Here is a 13,400-nt window from a genome sequence, read left to right on the forward strand (position 1 = left end):
CTGCATTTGTATCTCTTTGATGTAGTTAATAGTGATATTTACTGCAGAAATTTGGTTTGATGCATTTGGAAAAGATGCATCAATCCAACACTTAAAAGCATATTTTCTGCATGCAAACGATCTGAGATTTGGTTTCTGGCAGCCTATCCATTTAAAAAGGATTTGATTTCAGGATCTGAAAAAGCTCTTTGTCTAGATCACTGGACTACCTCTGAGGTGGATGGCTATTTTTACTGCATTTACTGTTAGATCCTCCCATGTTATGTAGCGTATCTGGCTGCCTGATATTTTTACTGAGTGCATCTAAATTTAATTGCACTCGCACCTCTTTAATCTTATCATTAGCTAAATATATATTATGTTCCTGCAGATGCAGTTATGGAATAGCTTTGGGATTAACTCAATATTAATTAAAAAAAAAAAAGGGAATCGCTGGCTGTGGAAAAACTTGAATCTTGCAAACTCATCCTCACGAAAAAGGATGCTTTGATTGCCAATACTTTTCAGTACATGTGCTTCTTGATATAGGTGCACAAAAAGGCACTGTCAATATCTGGTTATTTTTTTTAATAAATGACTTGTACGTTTTCTCTCCACTTATTTAATTACTTGGTTTTGATTACAGTGAGTGCTAACATTCCACTTGTCCCAAAAGTAATATTGAAGGACAGGTTAGTATTATTCTTTGTCAACAGCTGTGAAAATATTCAAGAAATCCATACTCTGGCATCCAGATGCCAAAGTGATACTAAACAATCTTCATGCGGTTTTTTAAAGAAGTATAATTGATAAATGTATGCATTATTGCTTGAAATGTTATTGTGGTAATGGTAAAACTCAGCATAAAAATATTTAAAATAAATAAAAGTAGTTTATTGGGGGGGATTTTAAAACCCCAATTGTTTCAAAAGGACTTATGTTGATCACGGGCTGCTTGGAAGGCTTTAATTTAAAATTTCTGTCCTGAACTTCAGAGGTTCTTATTCATCTTATATAGAATAAAAATAGAATAGAATAGAATTTTTTATTGGCCAAGTGTGATTGGACACACAAGGAATTTGTCTTTGGTGCATATGCTCTCAGTGTACAAAACTCAAAGAAGTAGAAAATGATTTAATTTTAAAATGAGCTTTTTCCGTTAGGGAATTAGAAGAGCAACATCAGGAAATCAACAAAGACATGTCATGTCACTCTAGAAAAATGCTTATTCTAAATGATTGTACTATTTATCTACAACCAGAGTAACAGTTGGAAGGGGCCTTGGAGGCCTTCTAGAGTCAAACCCCCTGCTCAATTGTTAGAAGAAATATCCTTCTGGGTTCAGCTCCAAGCGGGGAAAAAGACACTGGAAACATGGAGACTGCTTGGAAAGATGGTTTAATGGTGGACAGGATCACATGGTTTGAGTTCCTGAACAGAAAAGGGACGAGATGCAGTGAGTCCCCGGGTTTTATGCCCTCTCTGGCTTTGAACTTCCTGGGGTCCAAAAAGAGTATCCTGATTGGTTGTCAGACTCGCAGGGGGTGGGGGTCTTAGCTAACTTTGCTGGCTGATGTAGTCTTCCCAGGTGCCATGTGGTGAGTTTCTGTTGCTAGATGGATCCTATTGTGTTGCAGATGATGATCCTTTGACAAAGATTGAGTTTCTGCCTCTGGCCCATGGACAAAGGGTGGGGGGGGGGCAAGAAGGTGGGAGCTGCTTCGTCTTTAAAACATGCTTCTCCATTTCTCATCCAGTGAAACATAATATTCTGCCTTTTTAAATATTTCCTAAAATATTTCATTCTTCTAGGAAAGGGGTAGCTACTAACTTCCTACACAACCTTGCGTGCCAGGGAGACTGACTATAATTCTTATTATAGCAAATAAAATGCAGAAAGGGCAGCGTTCAGACGTCACCCAGAACCAGGATTTCCTTAACCACAGTTCGTTGCAAACTGAGTTTGTGCCTAACCCCAACCTGGTGCCCTCCGGATGCCATTGCAATAGACAATGGAGGAAAACCAGATTGGGGAAGGCCCCTCCATGAGTGGGAAGTGGGTTTACAAAAGCCCCGCGGATAGCTGGGGGTGATGGGGGTTGGAACTGGAATATCCAGAATATGTATAGAATCCTCTAACACAGGGGTGGGCAGCTGTGGCCCTTTTACAACCTGTGGACTTCAACTCCCAGAATTCCTGAGACTGTTATGGAATGATAGGACCAAACAACATTCCTGGGTCAGCCAGAGACAGTTTTTATTGCGCAAGGTTCAGAGGCAGATTGGTTCTTGCTATCTGAACAAAGGAAAGAGATCTAATACCCCTGTTTTATACTTTTCCAAGACAAAGGATTTTGCTAGCACGGCAGTTTTCCATATATGGTTAACATATATCTGTTACATGATAATTGACATTTCCTAATTACTAAATTCCTGCCCTAATTTATAGTACATGAGATAATTTTAGCTGAACATCCTCTTTAGTTCTGTATCCGCTGATGCGTAGATTTATGTCTTCCTTGGTTCCATATGGATGTCCTTACATCCTTGACAACTAGGCCCCATCAGGAGATATATTATCCAGGATGTAATTTATCTGACTTTAATGTAATCTTCCAAACAAGTATTGTTCTTCCAAACCAGCACATTTCTTTCTTACAATAATGTGAATAAGGAGGGCCCTTCAGTGTTCATATAGCTGATCCTGCCTCATACACATTAAGACAGCCAAGCTGGCTCAGGAATTCTGGGAGTTGAAGTCCACAGGTTGTAAAAGGGCCACAGTTGCCCACCCTTGCTCTAACACAGGGGTATCCAATCTTGGCTCCTTTAAGACTTGTGGACTTCAACTCCCAGAATTCCTGAGCCAGCTTTGCTGGCTGAGGAATTCTGGGAGTTGAAGTCCACAAGTCTTAAAAGGAGCCAAGGTTGGGCACCCCTGTTCTAACCAAGCAAAGCGAGTCAAACTCCCAGCGGAACTTCCGGCGCGGAGGACGCCATTTCCGCCCGGAATCTGCACCAAACATTGGTCCCTTCCGGTCGGGTCCGTCCGGAAGCACTTCCGGCTCAGCCCAGCCCCGTTGGCAAGATTCGGGTGTGAGCAGCCGAGGAGAGAAGCCGCGCGAGGACAGGTGGGGAAGGGGGATGCCGGCCCCGAGGAGGAGGAGGGGGCCAGGAGGAGCCCCCTTTTTGTGGGGGGGAGGAGAAAGCAGAGATGATTGGGTGGGGCCTGCTGTGTTTTGGGGCGGGGGCGGCAGCAGGAACCGGGGAGGGGGCGGGGGGGGGTAATGGGGGGCCGGGGAGGGGGGAGGGGGGGTTAAGTGGCCCCCAGGGATGTTGCATCAGAGGTGGGGAGGGGTCCAAAGTGGGAGGGGGGAATGAGGACAAGTGCAGCCTTATGGGTTCAAGGGGGTTTCAATGCCTTTGGGGGGGGTGTAATATGGGTAGGGGGGTTGTTCTGGGCTGCTGCTCTTTGATATATAACCCGTATTTATAATTTTGGCCGCTGTTTTTAATTCTGTATTTTTCCCCCCCACCGTCCTGCAGCTGAGATGGTAGTCCTCGACTTACAACCAGGTAGTCCTCGACTTACAACCAGGTAGTCCTCGACTTACAACCAACATTGAGGGACCGCCCCCCCCCCCAAAAAATGGACGTGGCTAAGAGGAAGACTAGTTTAGTGAGCCTTTTCGATCCGTTTTTGCCACCTTCCTCACCATCGTCGTGAAGCGGGATGGCTGCAGCTGTGAAGTCAGTCGCACGTCGTTAAGTGAATCCAGCTTCCCACACACACACACACACACACACCCATGGACTTTGCTGGTCAGAAGGTCGCCTAAGGGGATCACGTGAGACTCCGGGATACGGCGACGGTCATAAATAGGAGGCCGTTGTCAAGCAGCTGAATATTGAGGTTGCCATGGTTGTAAGTGTGAAAATGGCTCGTTGCCCGCTTTTGCCAGCATCGTCGTAACTTTGAATGGTCACTAAGTTGTTGTAAGTCGAGGACTACCTGTTTTTATTCATTTAGTATATGGCATACAGGTAGTCCTCAAGTTACAGCAGTTCGTTTAGTGACTGTTTAACGTAACAACGGCACTGGACAAAGTGACTAAACGACAGTTTTTCCACACTTACAACCATTGTGGCCTCCCCATGATCGTGTGATCAAAATTCAGACCCTTGGCATCTGGTTCATATTTATGACCGTCGCTGTGTCACCAAGGTCGTGTGATTCCCCTTTGCGGCCTTCTGACCAGGAAATGTTGCAAACGGTCGTTAAGTGTGAAAACCGATCCTAAGTCGCTTTTTTCAGTGCCGTTGTAACTTTGAACGGTCACTAAACGGACTGTCGTAAGTCGAGGACTACCTGTGCGCGAACCAGTGTCTTTGACAGGGAACACCACAGCCCAGATTCGTTAAATAAACGGAGGTCGCCTGGTGTGTGAACAGGTGGGCTGCAGAGGCGGCCTTGCCGTGCTACACAACCATTTGCAACAGGGGTGCGTGCCACACGTTGCCCAAGGGCGTTGTGCAAAGGACAGGAATGATGTGGTTGGCCTCGGGGTCAATTGGTCCAGGTTGCATAAACCAAGGGTGTGCCTATGCTTTGCTCTTTTGCTTTTATATGATGTGCGTTGTTTCGTTTTCTTTTTAATTGTGTATTCTGCCCAGAGTCATACATTGTGTTTTCAGTGCCTTTCTCACTTCCTTGTGCTGTATGTAGGATTACGGGGAAGTCCTTGATTTACGACTGCAATGGAGCCTAACGTTTCTGCTGCTAACTGAGACGTTTGTTCAGTGAGTTTGCCCCATTTTATGACCGTTCTTGCCAGAGTTGTTAAGGGAATCACTGCAGCTGTTAAGTTAGTAACACAGATTGTTAAAACAATAGTCTTATGTTTTCAGTCATCCAGGTCATCGTTGTCCAAAAAGCAAAGGTGCTTTTTCAGGAGGCAACTGGACTTTTTTGTTTTTTCTTTTGAAAAGGTTTATTTATTTATTTATTTATTGGTTTGATTTATATGCCGCCCTTCTCCGGAGACTCAGGGTGGCTTACAATGCGTTAAGCAATAGCCTTCATACTTTTGTATATACCTGCTTGGTAGGGCTTTTGGGGGGCCCCCCCAGCGGTGTTCTTTTTTATACAAAGTCAGCTTATTGCCCCCACAATCCGGGTCCTCATTTTACCTACCTCGGAAGGATGGAAGGCTGAGTCAACCTTGAGCCTGGTGAGATTCGAACTCGCAGTAATTGCAGGCAACTGGTGCTACTTAAGAGCACTTTAGTCTGCTGCGCCACCAAGGCTGTTAAGTGAATCTAATCAGAATAGAGATGGAAGGGACCTTGGAGCAGGGGTGAAATGCTCCCGGTTCAGACCGGATCACCCAATCTGGTAGCGATGGAGGCAGGTGGTTCAGAGAACCGGTAGCAAAAATCCCTGCCCACCCCATGCCTTCCCCAGCTGAGCCCCACGATCATCAACAGCCTGGTGGGAAGCTGTTCCACTGGTTAATTGTCCTCACTGTCAGGAAGTTTCTCCTTAATTCCAGGTTGCTTCTCTCCTTGATTAGTTTCCAACCGTTTTTTTTAAAATTTGATTTATATGCCGCCCTTCTCCGGAGACTCAGGGCGGCTTACAATGCGTTAAGCAATAGCCTTCATCCTTTTGTATATTTATACAAAGTCAGCTTATTGCCCCCACAAACTGGGTCCTCAATTTTACCTACCTTAGAAAGGATGGAAGGCTGAGTCAACCTTGAGCCTTGGCGAGATTCGAACCTGCAGTAATTGCAGGCAGCTGGTCTTAATAACAGGGCACTTTAGACCACTGTACTACCAAGGCTCTTGCTTCTTGTCCTGCCTTCAGGTGCTTTGGAAAATAGGTTGACCCCCTCTTCTTTGGTGCAACCCCTCGAATACTGGAGTACTGCTATCATGTCACCTCTAGTCCTTCTTTTCTCTGGCTTCCCCATTGACTTCGCTTGTCAGAAACTCGCAAAAGGGGAATCACGTGATGTCCTTGGGATACTGCAACTGTCATAAATACCAGTCAGTTGCCAAGCAGCTGGATTTTAATCATGTGGTCATGGAACTACTGCAACGGTCTTGAAAAACGTACAGTGGTGGTTAGAATGGAGTACCTTTTTTAAATTTATTTATTTATTTATTTATTTTTAATTTGATTTATATTCCGCCCTTCTCCGGAGACTCAGGGAAGCTTACAATGCGTTAAGCAATAGCCTTCATCCTTTTATATATTTATACAAAGTCAGCTTATTGCCCCCACAATCTGGGTCCTCAATTTACCTACCTTAGAAAGGATGGAAGGCTGAGTCAACCTTGAGCCTTGGCGAGATTCGAACCCTGCAGTAATTGCAGGCAGCTGGTCTTAATAACCAGCTTAATAACAGGGTGCCTTAAACCCCTGTACTACCTCAGGCTACTTCTGCTGACTGCCGGCTGACTGCAATTTGGCAGTTCGAATCTCACCAGGCTCAAGGTTGATTCAGCCTTCCGTCCTTCCGAGGTCGGTAAAATGAGGACCCAGATTGTTGGGGGGCCAGATGCTGTAAACTGCTTGGAGAGGGCTGTAAAACACTGTGAAGTGGTATATAAATCTAAGTGCTATAGCCCTTCCTTCCTTCCTTCCTTCCTTCCTTCCCTCCCTCCCTCCCTCCCTCCCTCCCTCCCTCCCTCCTTCCTTCCTTCCTTCCTTCCTTCCTTCCTTCCTTCCTTCCTTCCTTCCTAGTACTGTGGGCTAATTCTGCCCACTGCCAGGAGTTCGATCCTGACCGGCTCAGGATTCACTCAACCTTCCATCCTACCGAGGTCATTAAAATGAGGACCCAGATTGTTGGGGGCAATATATGCTGACTCTGTAAATCACTTAGAGAGGGCTGTAAAAGCACTGTGGAGCAGTATATAATTCTAAGTGTTATTGCTATAAGTCACTTTTTTCAATGCCGTTGTAACTTCGAACGGTCACTAAATGAACCGTTCTAAGTCGAGGACTGCCTGTACTCACTTAACACACCTGCAGAGGTTCACTTAACAGTTATGGGAAGAAAAGTTGTAAAATGGGGCAAGACTCCCTTAACGAGTGCTTTGCTTAGCAACGGAAATTTTGGGCTCAACTCTCGTCATAAGTCAAGGACTGCCTATAATCTGGACCCCATTGTGCAAAAGCCACACCGGTTCTGTGACTTCCCTAAAACCCGAAGGCGCAGCTGTAAGACACCCCTGGATCCTTGTCACATTTGTTCATAATATTTTGCTAATGATGAATAATGTTCATGAAATGTACAAGTTTGTCAGTTCCTTATCTGTCATTCCTGGTCCTATCAGGGTTTGTTTTCCCAGCTGCTGGTACAACATTCCAAAATGCTCTTTTAAACAATTGCGTGCTTCTGACATGCCAAGCCTGGGCGTCATTGTGTTAGTGCAGCCATGGGCATTGTGAAATCTGACGGTTGGTAGAGTGGGTAGTACGTAATTTATTATTATTTATTTATTAATCAAATTTCTATACCGCCCTACTCCCGGAGGACTCAGGGCGGTGAACAGCCAAGATAAAATACAGATAATACAAACATTAAAAGTCCCTTAAAATTATTAAATATTTTGGCCAAAACACAAATTAAAACACCCAATTTATAAAATCAAACGAATTAAAAATTTTAAAAAGGAGAGTTAGGCCAGGCCAGCCTGCTGAAATAAAAAAGTTTTGAGAGCACAACAAAACGTGCGCAGATCCGGGATCCTCCGTAAGTAGCAGCTTGCGCAAGCTCTCCTCCCCAAGCCTTCAAGTGTGGCAGTGCTCATTTCAGGGTGTGTGTGTGTGTGTGTGTGTGTGTTTGTGGGCAGGTGAGAAACAAATAACGTATGAACTGGGGCTTAATGAGAATTGTGTGAGATCGCAGAGCTTGTGAAATAAATAGGTTAACACACGTGAGCTCTGATTGGATGCAGATCCTAATCCCCTCGCCCCCCCCCCAAAAAAGAGGGGGTGACTTGGAGGCAGGGGGTTAGTCTGAGGAATGGGTGTCTCCCCAGCTCTGATTCCAGAATTCAGGAGCGTTCGTTGCATCCTGGAAAGAGGATGGAGCACCATCATAAAAGGTAAAGGGTAAAGGTTCCCCTTGCACATACGTGCTAGTCGTTCCTGACTCTAGGGGGCGGTGCTCATCTCCGTTTCAAAGCCGAAGAGCCAATGCTGTCCGGAGACGTCTCCGTGGTCATGTAGCCGGCATGACTCAATGCCAAACGTGCACGGAACGCTGTTCCCTTCCCACCAAAGGTGGTCCCAATTTTTCTACTTGCATTTTTTTTTTCGTGCTTTCGAACTGCTAGGTTGGCAGAAGCTGGGACAAGTGATGGGAGCTCATCCCGTTACGCAGCACTAGGGATTCGAACCGCTGAACTGCCGACCTTTCTGATTGACAAGCTCAGCGTCTTAGCCACTGAGCGACCATTTCCCTCTGGGCACCATCCTAGCATGTGCCAAAAAATGTGGGGGGGAAATTGAAAATGAATTTTTTTTTTTACCCTTTGTGCCATGAGTTAGTGGAGAGGAAAGATCAGCAGACTACTGTACAGGTGGTCCTCGACTTACATCCATTCGTTTAGTGACCGTTCAAAGCTACAATGGTGATTTAATGACTGGCTTGTATTTATGGCGGCCGCAGTGTCCCGGGGGGTGGGGGTAGTCACGTGATCCCCTTTTGCGACTTCCTGACGTGCAAAACCAACGGGGAAGCCAGATTTACTTAACACCCGTGAACAACTGCAGTGATTCACTTAACAACTGCTCCAAGAAACGTCCTAAAATGGGGCAAAACTCACTTTAACAACTGTCTCGCTTAGCAACAAAACGTTGGGACTCAATTGTGGTTGTATGTCAAGGACTACCTATATTCTATACAGGCAGTCCTCAACTTATGACCACAATTGAGCCCAAAATTTATGTTGCAAAGTGAGGCACTTGTTAAGTGAGTTTCGCCTCACCTTACGACCTTCTTTGCCGCAATTGTTAAGTGAATCATTGCCCTCGTTAGGTTCATAACATGTCTGTTAAACGAATCTGGCTTCCCCATTGCTTGTCAGAAAAGGGGATCCCATGACTGTCGTAGACATGAGTCAGTTGCCAAGCGTCTGAATTTTGATCACGTGACCATGAGGATAACCGCAAAGGTCATAAGTGTGGAAAAACGGTCGTAAGTCGCTTTTTTCAGGACCCTTGTAACTTTGAACGGTCACTGAATAAAGTGTTGTAAATCGAGGACTATCTATACAGGATTCATAGAATCCTAGGACTTAAAGGGACCTGAGAGCAGTGGTGGGATTCAGCCAGTTCGCACCTATTCGGGAGAACCGGTTGTTAGAAGAAATCATATTTTGTTTTTTTTCCACTTTACAGGGCTAATCCTGTAAGGAAGGCAGGAAAGAAACATTCTGGTGGTGTCTCTAGCCTAATCTTTATTGCCCTGCTTACAGAAACTGCCTCTCTGCTTAACCCTTGTTACATTGTAACAGCTAAGGCAAAGCGCCCATAGATGTGAGTGATGTTGAATTGGTCACGCCCACACGGTCACATGACCACTGAGCCACGCCTACCCAGCTGGTCATTAGGGCAGAGAACCAGTTGTTAAATTATTTGAATCCCACCGCTGCCTGAGAGGTTGTCTAGTCTAACCCTGCTCAAGGCAACAACCATATATCATCTCAGTTAAACGCTTGTCCAGTCTATTTTTGAAAACCTCCAGCGATGGAGCACCCACCACTTCTGGTGGCAAGCAGTTCCACGGATGGGAAATTTCTCCTTAGTTCCAGGTGGAATCTCTCCTTGATTAGTTTCCACCCATTGCTTCTCATCCTGGCCTTCTGGTGCCCTAGACAATCCGTCCATCCCTTCTTCTTTCTGTGGCCTTTTCCTAGAGGTGGCATCTCCAACCTTGGCGACTTCGAGACCTGCGGACTTCAACTCCCAGAATTCCCCAGCCAGCAGTGAGGAATTCTGGGAGTTGAAGTCCACACGTCTTGAAGCTGCCAAGGAAGCTGCCAAGGTTTGTTTCTAGAGTTATGCCACCATGAAGAAAGAAGTTTCTTTTCGCATTTGAACATTCTCACGGTGCTTTCCTTCCACGCAGGAAATTCAACCATCGACAAATCATATAATCCAAGGACAAGGGGTGTGTGTGTGTTAGGAAGGGCGTGTATCATTAAAAAAAAATTTTTTTTTACAAGGTTGGCACCCGGTCATAGCCCATGAACAGAGTGTGCGATTCATCGGAAAGCTCTCAAGTTCCAATCTTATTTTCTGGCTGGAACGGAAAATCCTCAGGGCCTCTATTACTGGATTTAGGATAATTCGCCATGGCCACCCCGCTGCAGAACAAGAGTGACATTTCTATGGAATTTTTTAAAAAAATTTTGAAACGAACAAACATTTAATACATCAATCCTCCCTTCCCTGTGACATCTCGTTGCTATCTTCTGGGCTTCTTCTCCATCTTCCATAAGTTTCTTCTATCTTCATCTTCTTCCGAACCATTCTTAACATTTCATTGCTAAACCAGTGTTGTAATCATCATTTATACACAGTTATAATATCGGTCGTTTATATCTCTTTTCCAACCCACTATAAAAACGATTCCATGTCTTAAAAATATTCTGATTCTTCCTTATCCTTAATCATCAAGGTTAATCTATTCATTTCTGCACAAATCTAATTTTTTTTTTATTACTTCTTCTTCCAAAGGTGCTTTTTTTCTTTGAAGACGTTTCGCTTCTCGTCCAAGAAGCTTCTTCAGCTCTGATTGGATGGCGGGGGAATGGAAGGATTGATACTCCTTGCAGACAGCTGGTCATCTGCATCCTTTTTAGAGGGTCGTTGAGGCCACTTGGAAGTTTATTTATTTATTTATTTTTTAATTTGATTTATATGCCGCCCTTCTCCGGAGACTCAGGGCGGCTTACAATGCGTTAAGCAATAGCTGGGGGATTCTGGGAGTTGAAGTCCACCCATCTTCAAGCTTCCAAGGTTGAGAAACACTGCTCTAAAAGGATGCAAATAACCAATTGCGTCTGCAAGGAATATAAATCCTTCCATTTCCCCACCATCCAGTCAGAGCTGAAGAAGCTCCTTGGAGGAGAAGCGAAACGTCTTCAAAGAAAAAAAATAAGAAAGTCCTTAAAAAAACCACCTTTGGGACCACAAAAGTTACACTAACATCAAAGAAATGGTGGGATACGATCATTACAGAAAGTATGCAGAAGGAGGGACAGAACGAAATGGCGAAGGGCAAAAATTAGGATAAGTTTTATTTGTTTTAAATAACGACGTAGAATTGTTAAAATTGTCCCGTAGCAAGTTGGCTGTGGTGAGCTGCCCCATTCCCCTCCTATCTACAGGATATCCATGGTTTGTTTTTGTTTTTGTTTTTTTAATTTTGATTTATATGCCGCCCTTCTCCGGAGACTCAGGGCGGCTTACAATGCGCTAAGCAATAGCCTTCATCCTTTTGTATATTTATACAAAGTCAGCTTATTGCCCCCACAAACTGGGTCCTCAATTTACCCACCTTAGAAAGGATGGAAGGCTGAGTCAACCTTGAGCCTTGGAGAGATTCGAACCTGCAGTAATTGCAGGCAGCTGGTGTTAAATTACAGTGCCTTGTCTGCAGAGCTATCCAGGCTCTCTATCTCAGGCTCTCTTCCTTCCTTCCTTCCTTCCTTTCTTCCTTCTTTCTTTCTTTCCCTTCCTTCCTTCCTTTCTTTTTTTTTTTAATTTGATTTAGATGCCGCCCTTCTCCGGAGACTCAGGGCGGCTTACAATGCGCTAAGCAATAGCCTTCATCCTTTTGTATATTTATACAAAGTCAGCTTATTACCCCCACAATCTGGGTCCTCATTTTACCCACCTTAGAAAGGATGGAAGGCTGAGTCGACCTTGAGCCTGGCGAGATTCGAACCTGCAGTAATTGCAGGCAGCTGGTCTTAATAACAGGGTGCTTTAGACTACTGTACTACCAAGGCTCTTTTTGGGACCTGCCTGTCCTGGTCTGGGAACAATTTCCTGACAGGCGTTATGTAGAACATCTATTTCCTTCCCTCCCAACCGACAAATCAAATTCAGAAGTTTCCCACCAAGTGCTGTCTGTTTATATAAGTAGTCCTCAACGTACGACCAGAATTGAGGCCAGAATTTCCGTTTGCTAGGCGAGACATTTGTGAAGTGAGTTTTGTCCTGTTTTACGACTTTTCTTGCCCTAGTTGTTAAGCGAATTGCCGCTGTTGTTTAGCTAGCAACACGGTCGTTAAGCAAATCCGGCTTCCCCATTGGCTGTGCTTGTCACAAAAGGGAATCACATGACCCCTGGGACACTGCGACCGTCAATTTTTTTAAAATATTTGTATTATTTGTATTTTATCTTGGCTGTTCACCGCCCTGAGTTCTTCGGGAGTAGAGCGGTATAGAAATTTGATTGATAGATAGATAGATAGATAGATAGATAGATAGATAGATAGATAGATGATAGATAGATAGATAGATAGATAGATAGATAGATAGATAGATAAATAAATAAATAAAAATAGGAGTCAGTTGCCAAGCGCCCAATTTTTGATCACACGACCCTGAGGAACGGCACAACGGTCGTTAAGTGTGAAAAACGATCCTACGTCACTTTTTTCCCCCCCCCAGGGCCGTTGTAACTTCAAACGGTCACTAAATGAACTGTTGTAAGTCAAGGGCTACCTGTCTAAAACGGATTTTCAGGCTTTTGAATCACAGAGTTGTTTAAGCGAATCGGATGTTTCCCATGGACCTTGCTTAACAGGTGGTCGCAAAAGAGGATCCTGGGATGCTGCCACCGTCATAAATACGAGTCAGTTGCTCAGCAAACTGACGAAGCTTGGATCACGTGACTGTATGGATGTTGCAGCGGTCATTTGTGGGCGGGGGGGAAATGGTCATCTGTTGCCATTTTCGCTGCCGTATCTTCAGACGGTCACTAAACGAATGGTTGTAATTTGAGGACTACCTATGTAAACTTTTGCCCAGGATTTTACAGTGCTAAAATAAGAGGTGTCCTGCCTGCAGTCTCGGCATGATTGCTAGGTTAGGAAGGGGGGAAAAAACTTCAATATTTACTGACCAGTATCGCCTATAGTCAGCAACCTGCAGCTCTGGAGCCGCATGTGGCTCTTTCACCCCTCTGCTGCGGCTCCCTGTTACTCAATCGGCAAGCGATTTATTGAGTTTTTCGACCCCCAGTGGATAAATCCAAGAAAAGAAAAGTTTCAGAAGAAAAGAGAACGCTTAATTCGACTACGTATGCTAGTTTTGTGGCCGCTCAAGAAATCGTCAGGCACAGGAAGGGTTTTTGTGGCTCCCGGGTGTTTCCTTTTCTGCGGGAAAC

General features: G+C 44.7%; 1 protein-coding gene across 2 annotated transcripts in view; it reads left to right on the plus strand.

The window, feature by feature from the left end:
* PCYT1A (phosphate cytidylyltransferase 1A, choline) overlaps positions 1–13,400 on the plus strand; it is a 51,010-nt gene that overhangs the window by 17,247 nt on the left and 20,363 nt on the right. Inside the window, exon 1 of one of the 2 annotated variants that reach the window (XM_087872392.1) lies at positions 2,997–3,110. The exons of the other annotated variant lie outside the window; for it this stretch is intronic. The gene's annotated coding sequence lies outside the window, so the exon portion shown is untranslated. Of the gene's footprint in view, positions 1–2,996; positions 3,111–13,400 lie in introns of those variants that run through there. 2 annotated transcript variants of the gene reach the window in all.

Source organism: Pantherophis guttatus, chromosome 6, assembly GCF_059756535.1.
Source record: "Pantherophis guttatus breed Tessera chromosome 6, ASM5975653v1, whole genome shotgun sequence".
Lineage (NCBI taxonomy): Eukaryota > Metazoa > Chordata > Lepidosauria > Squamata > Colubridae > Pantherophis > Pantherophis guttatus.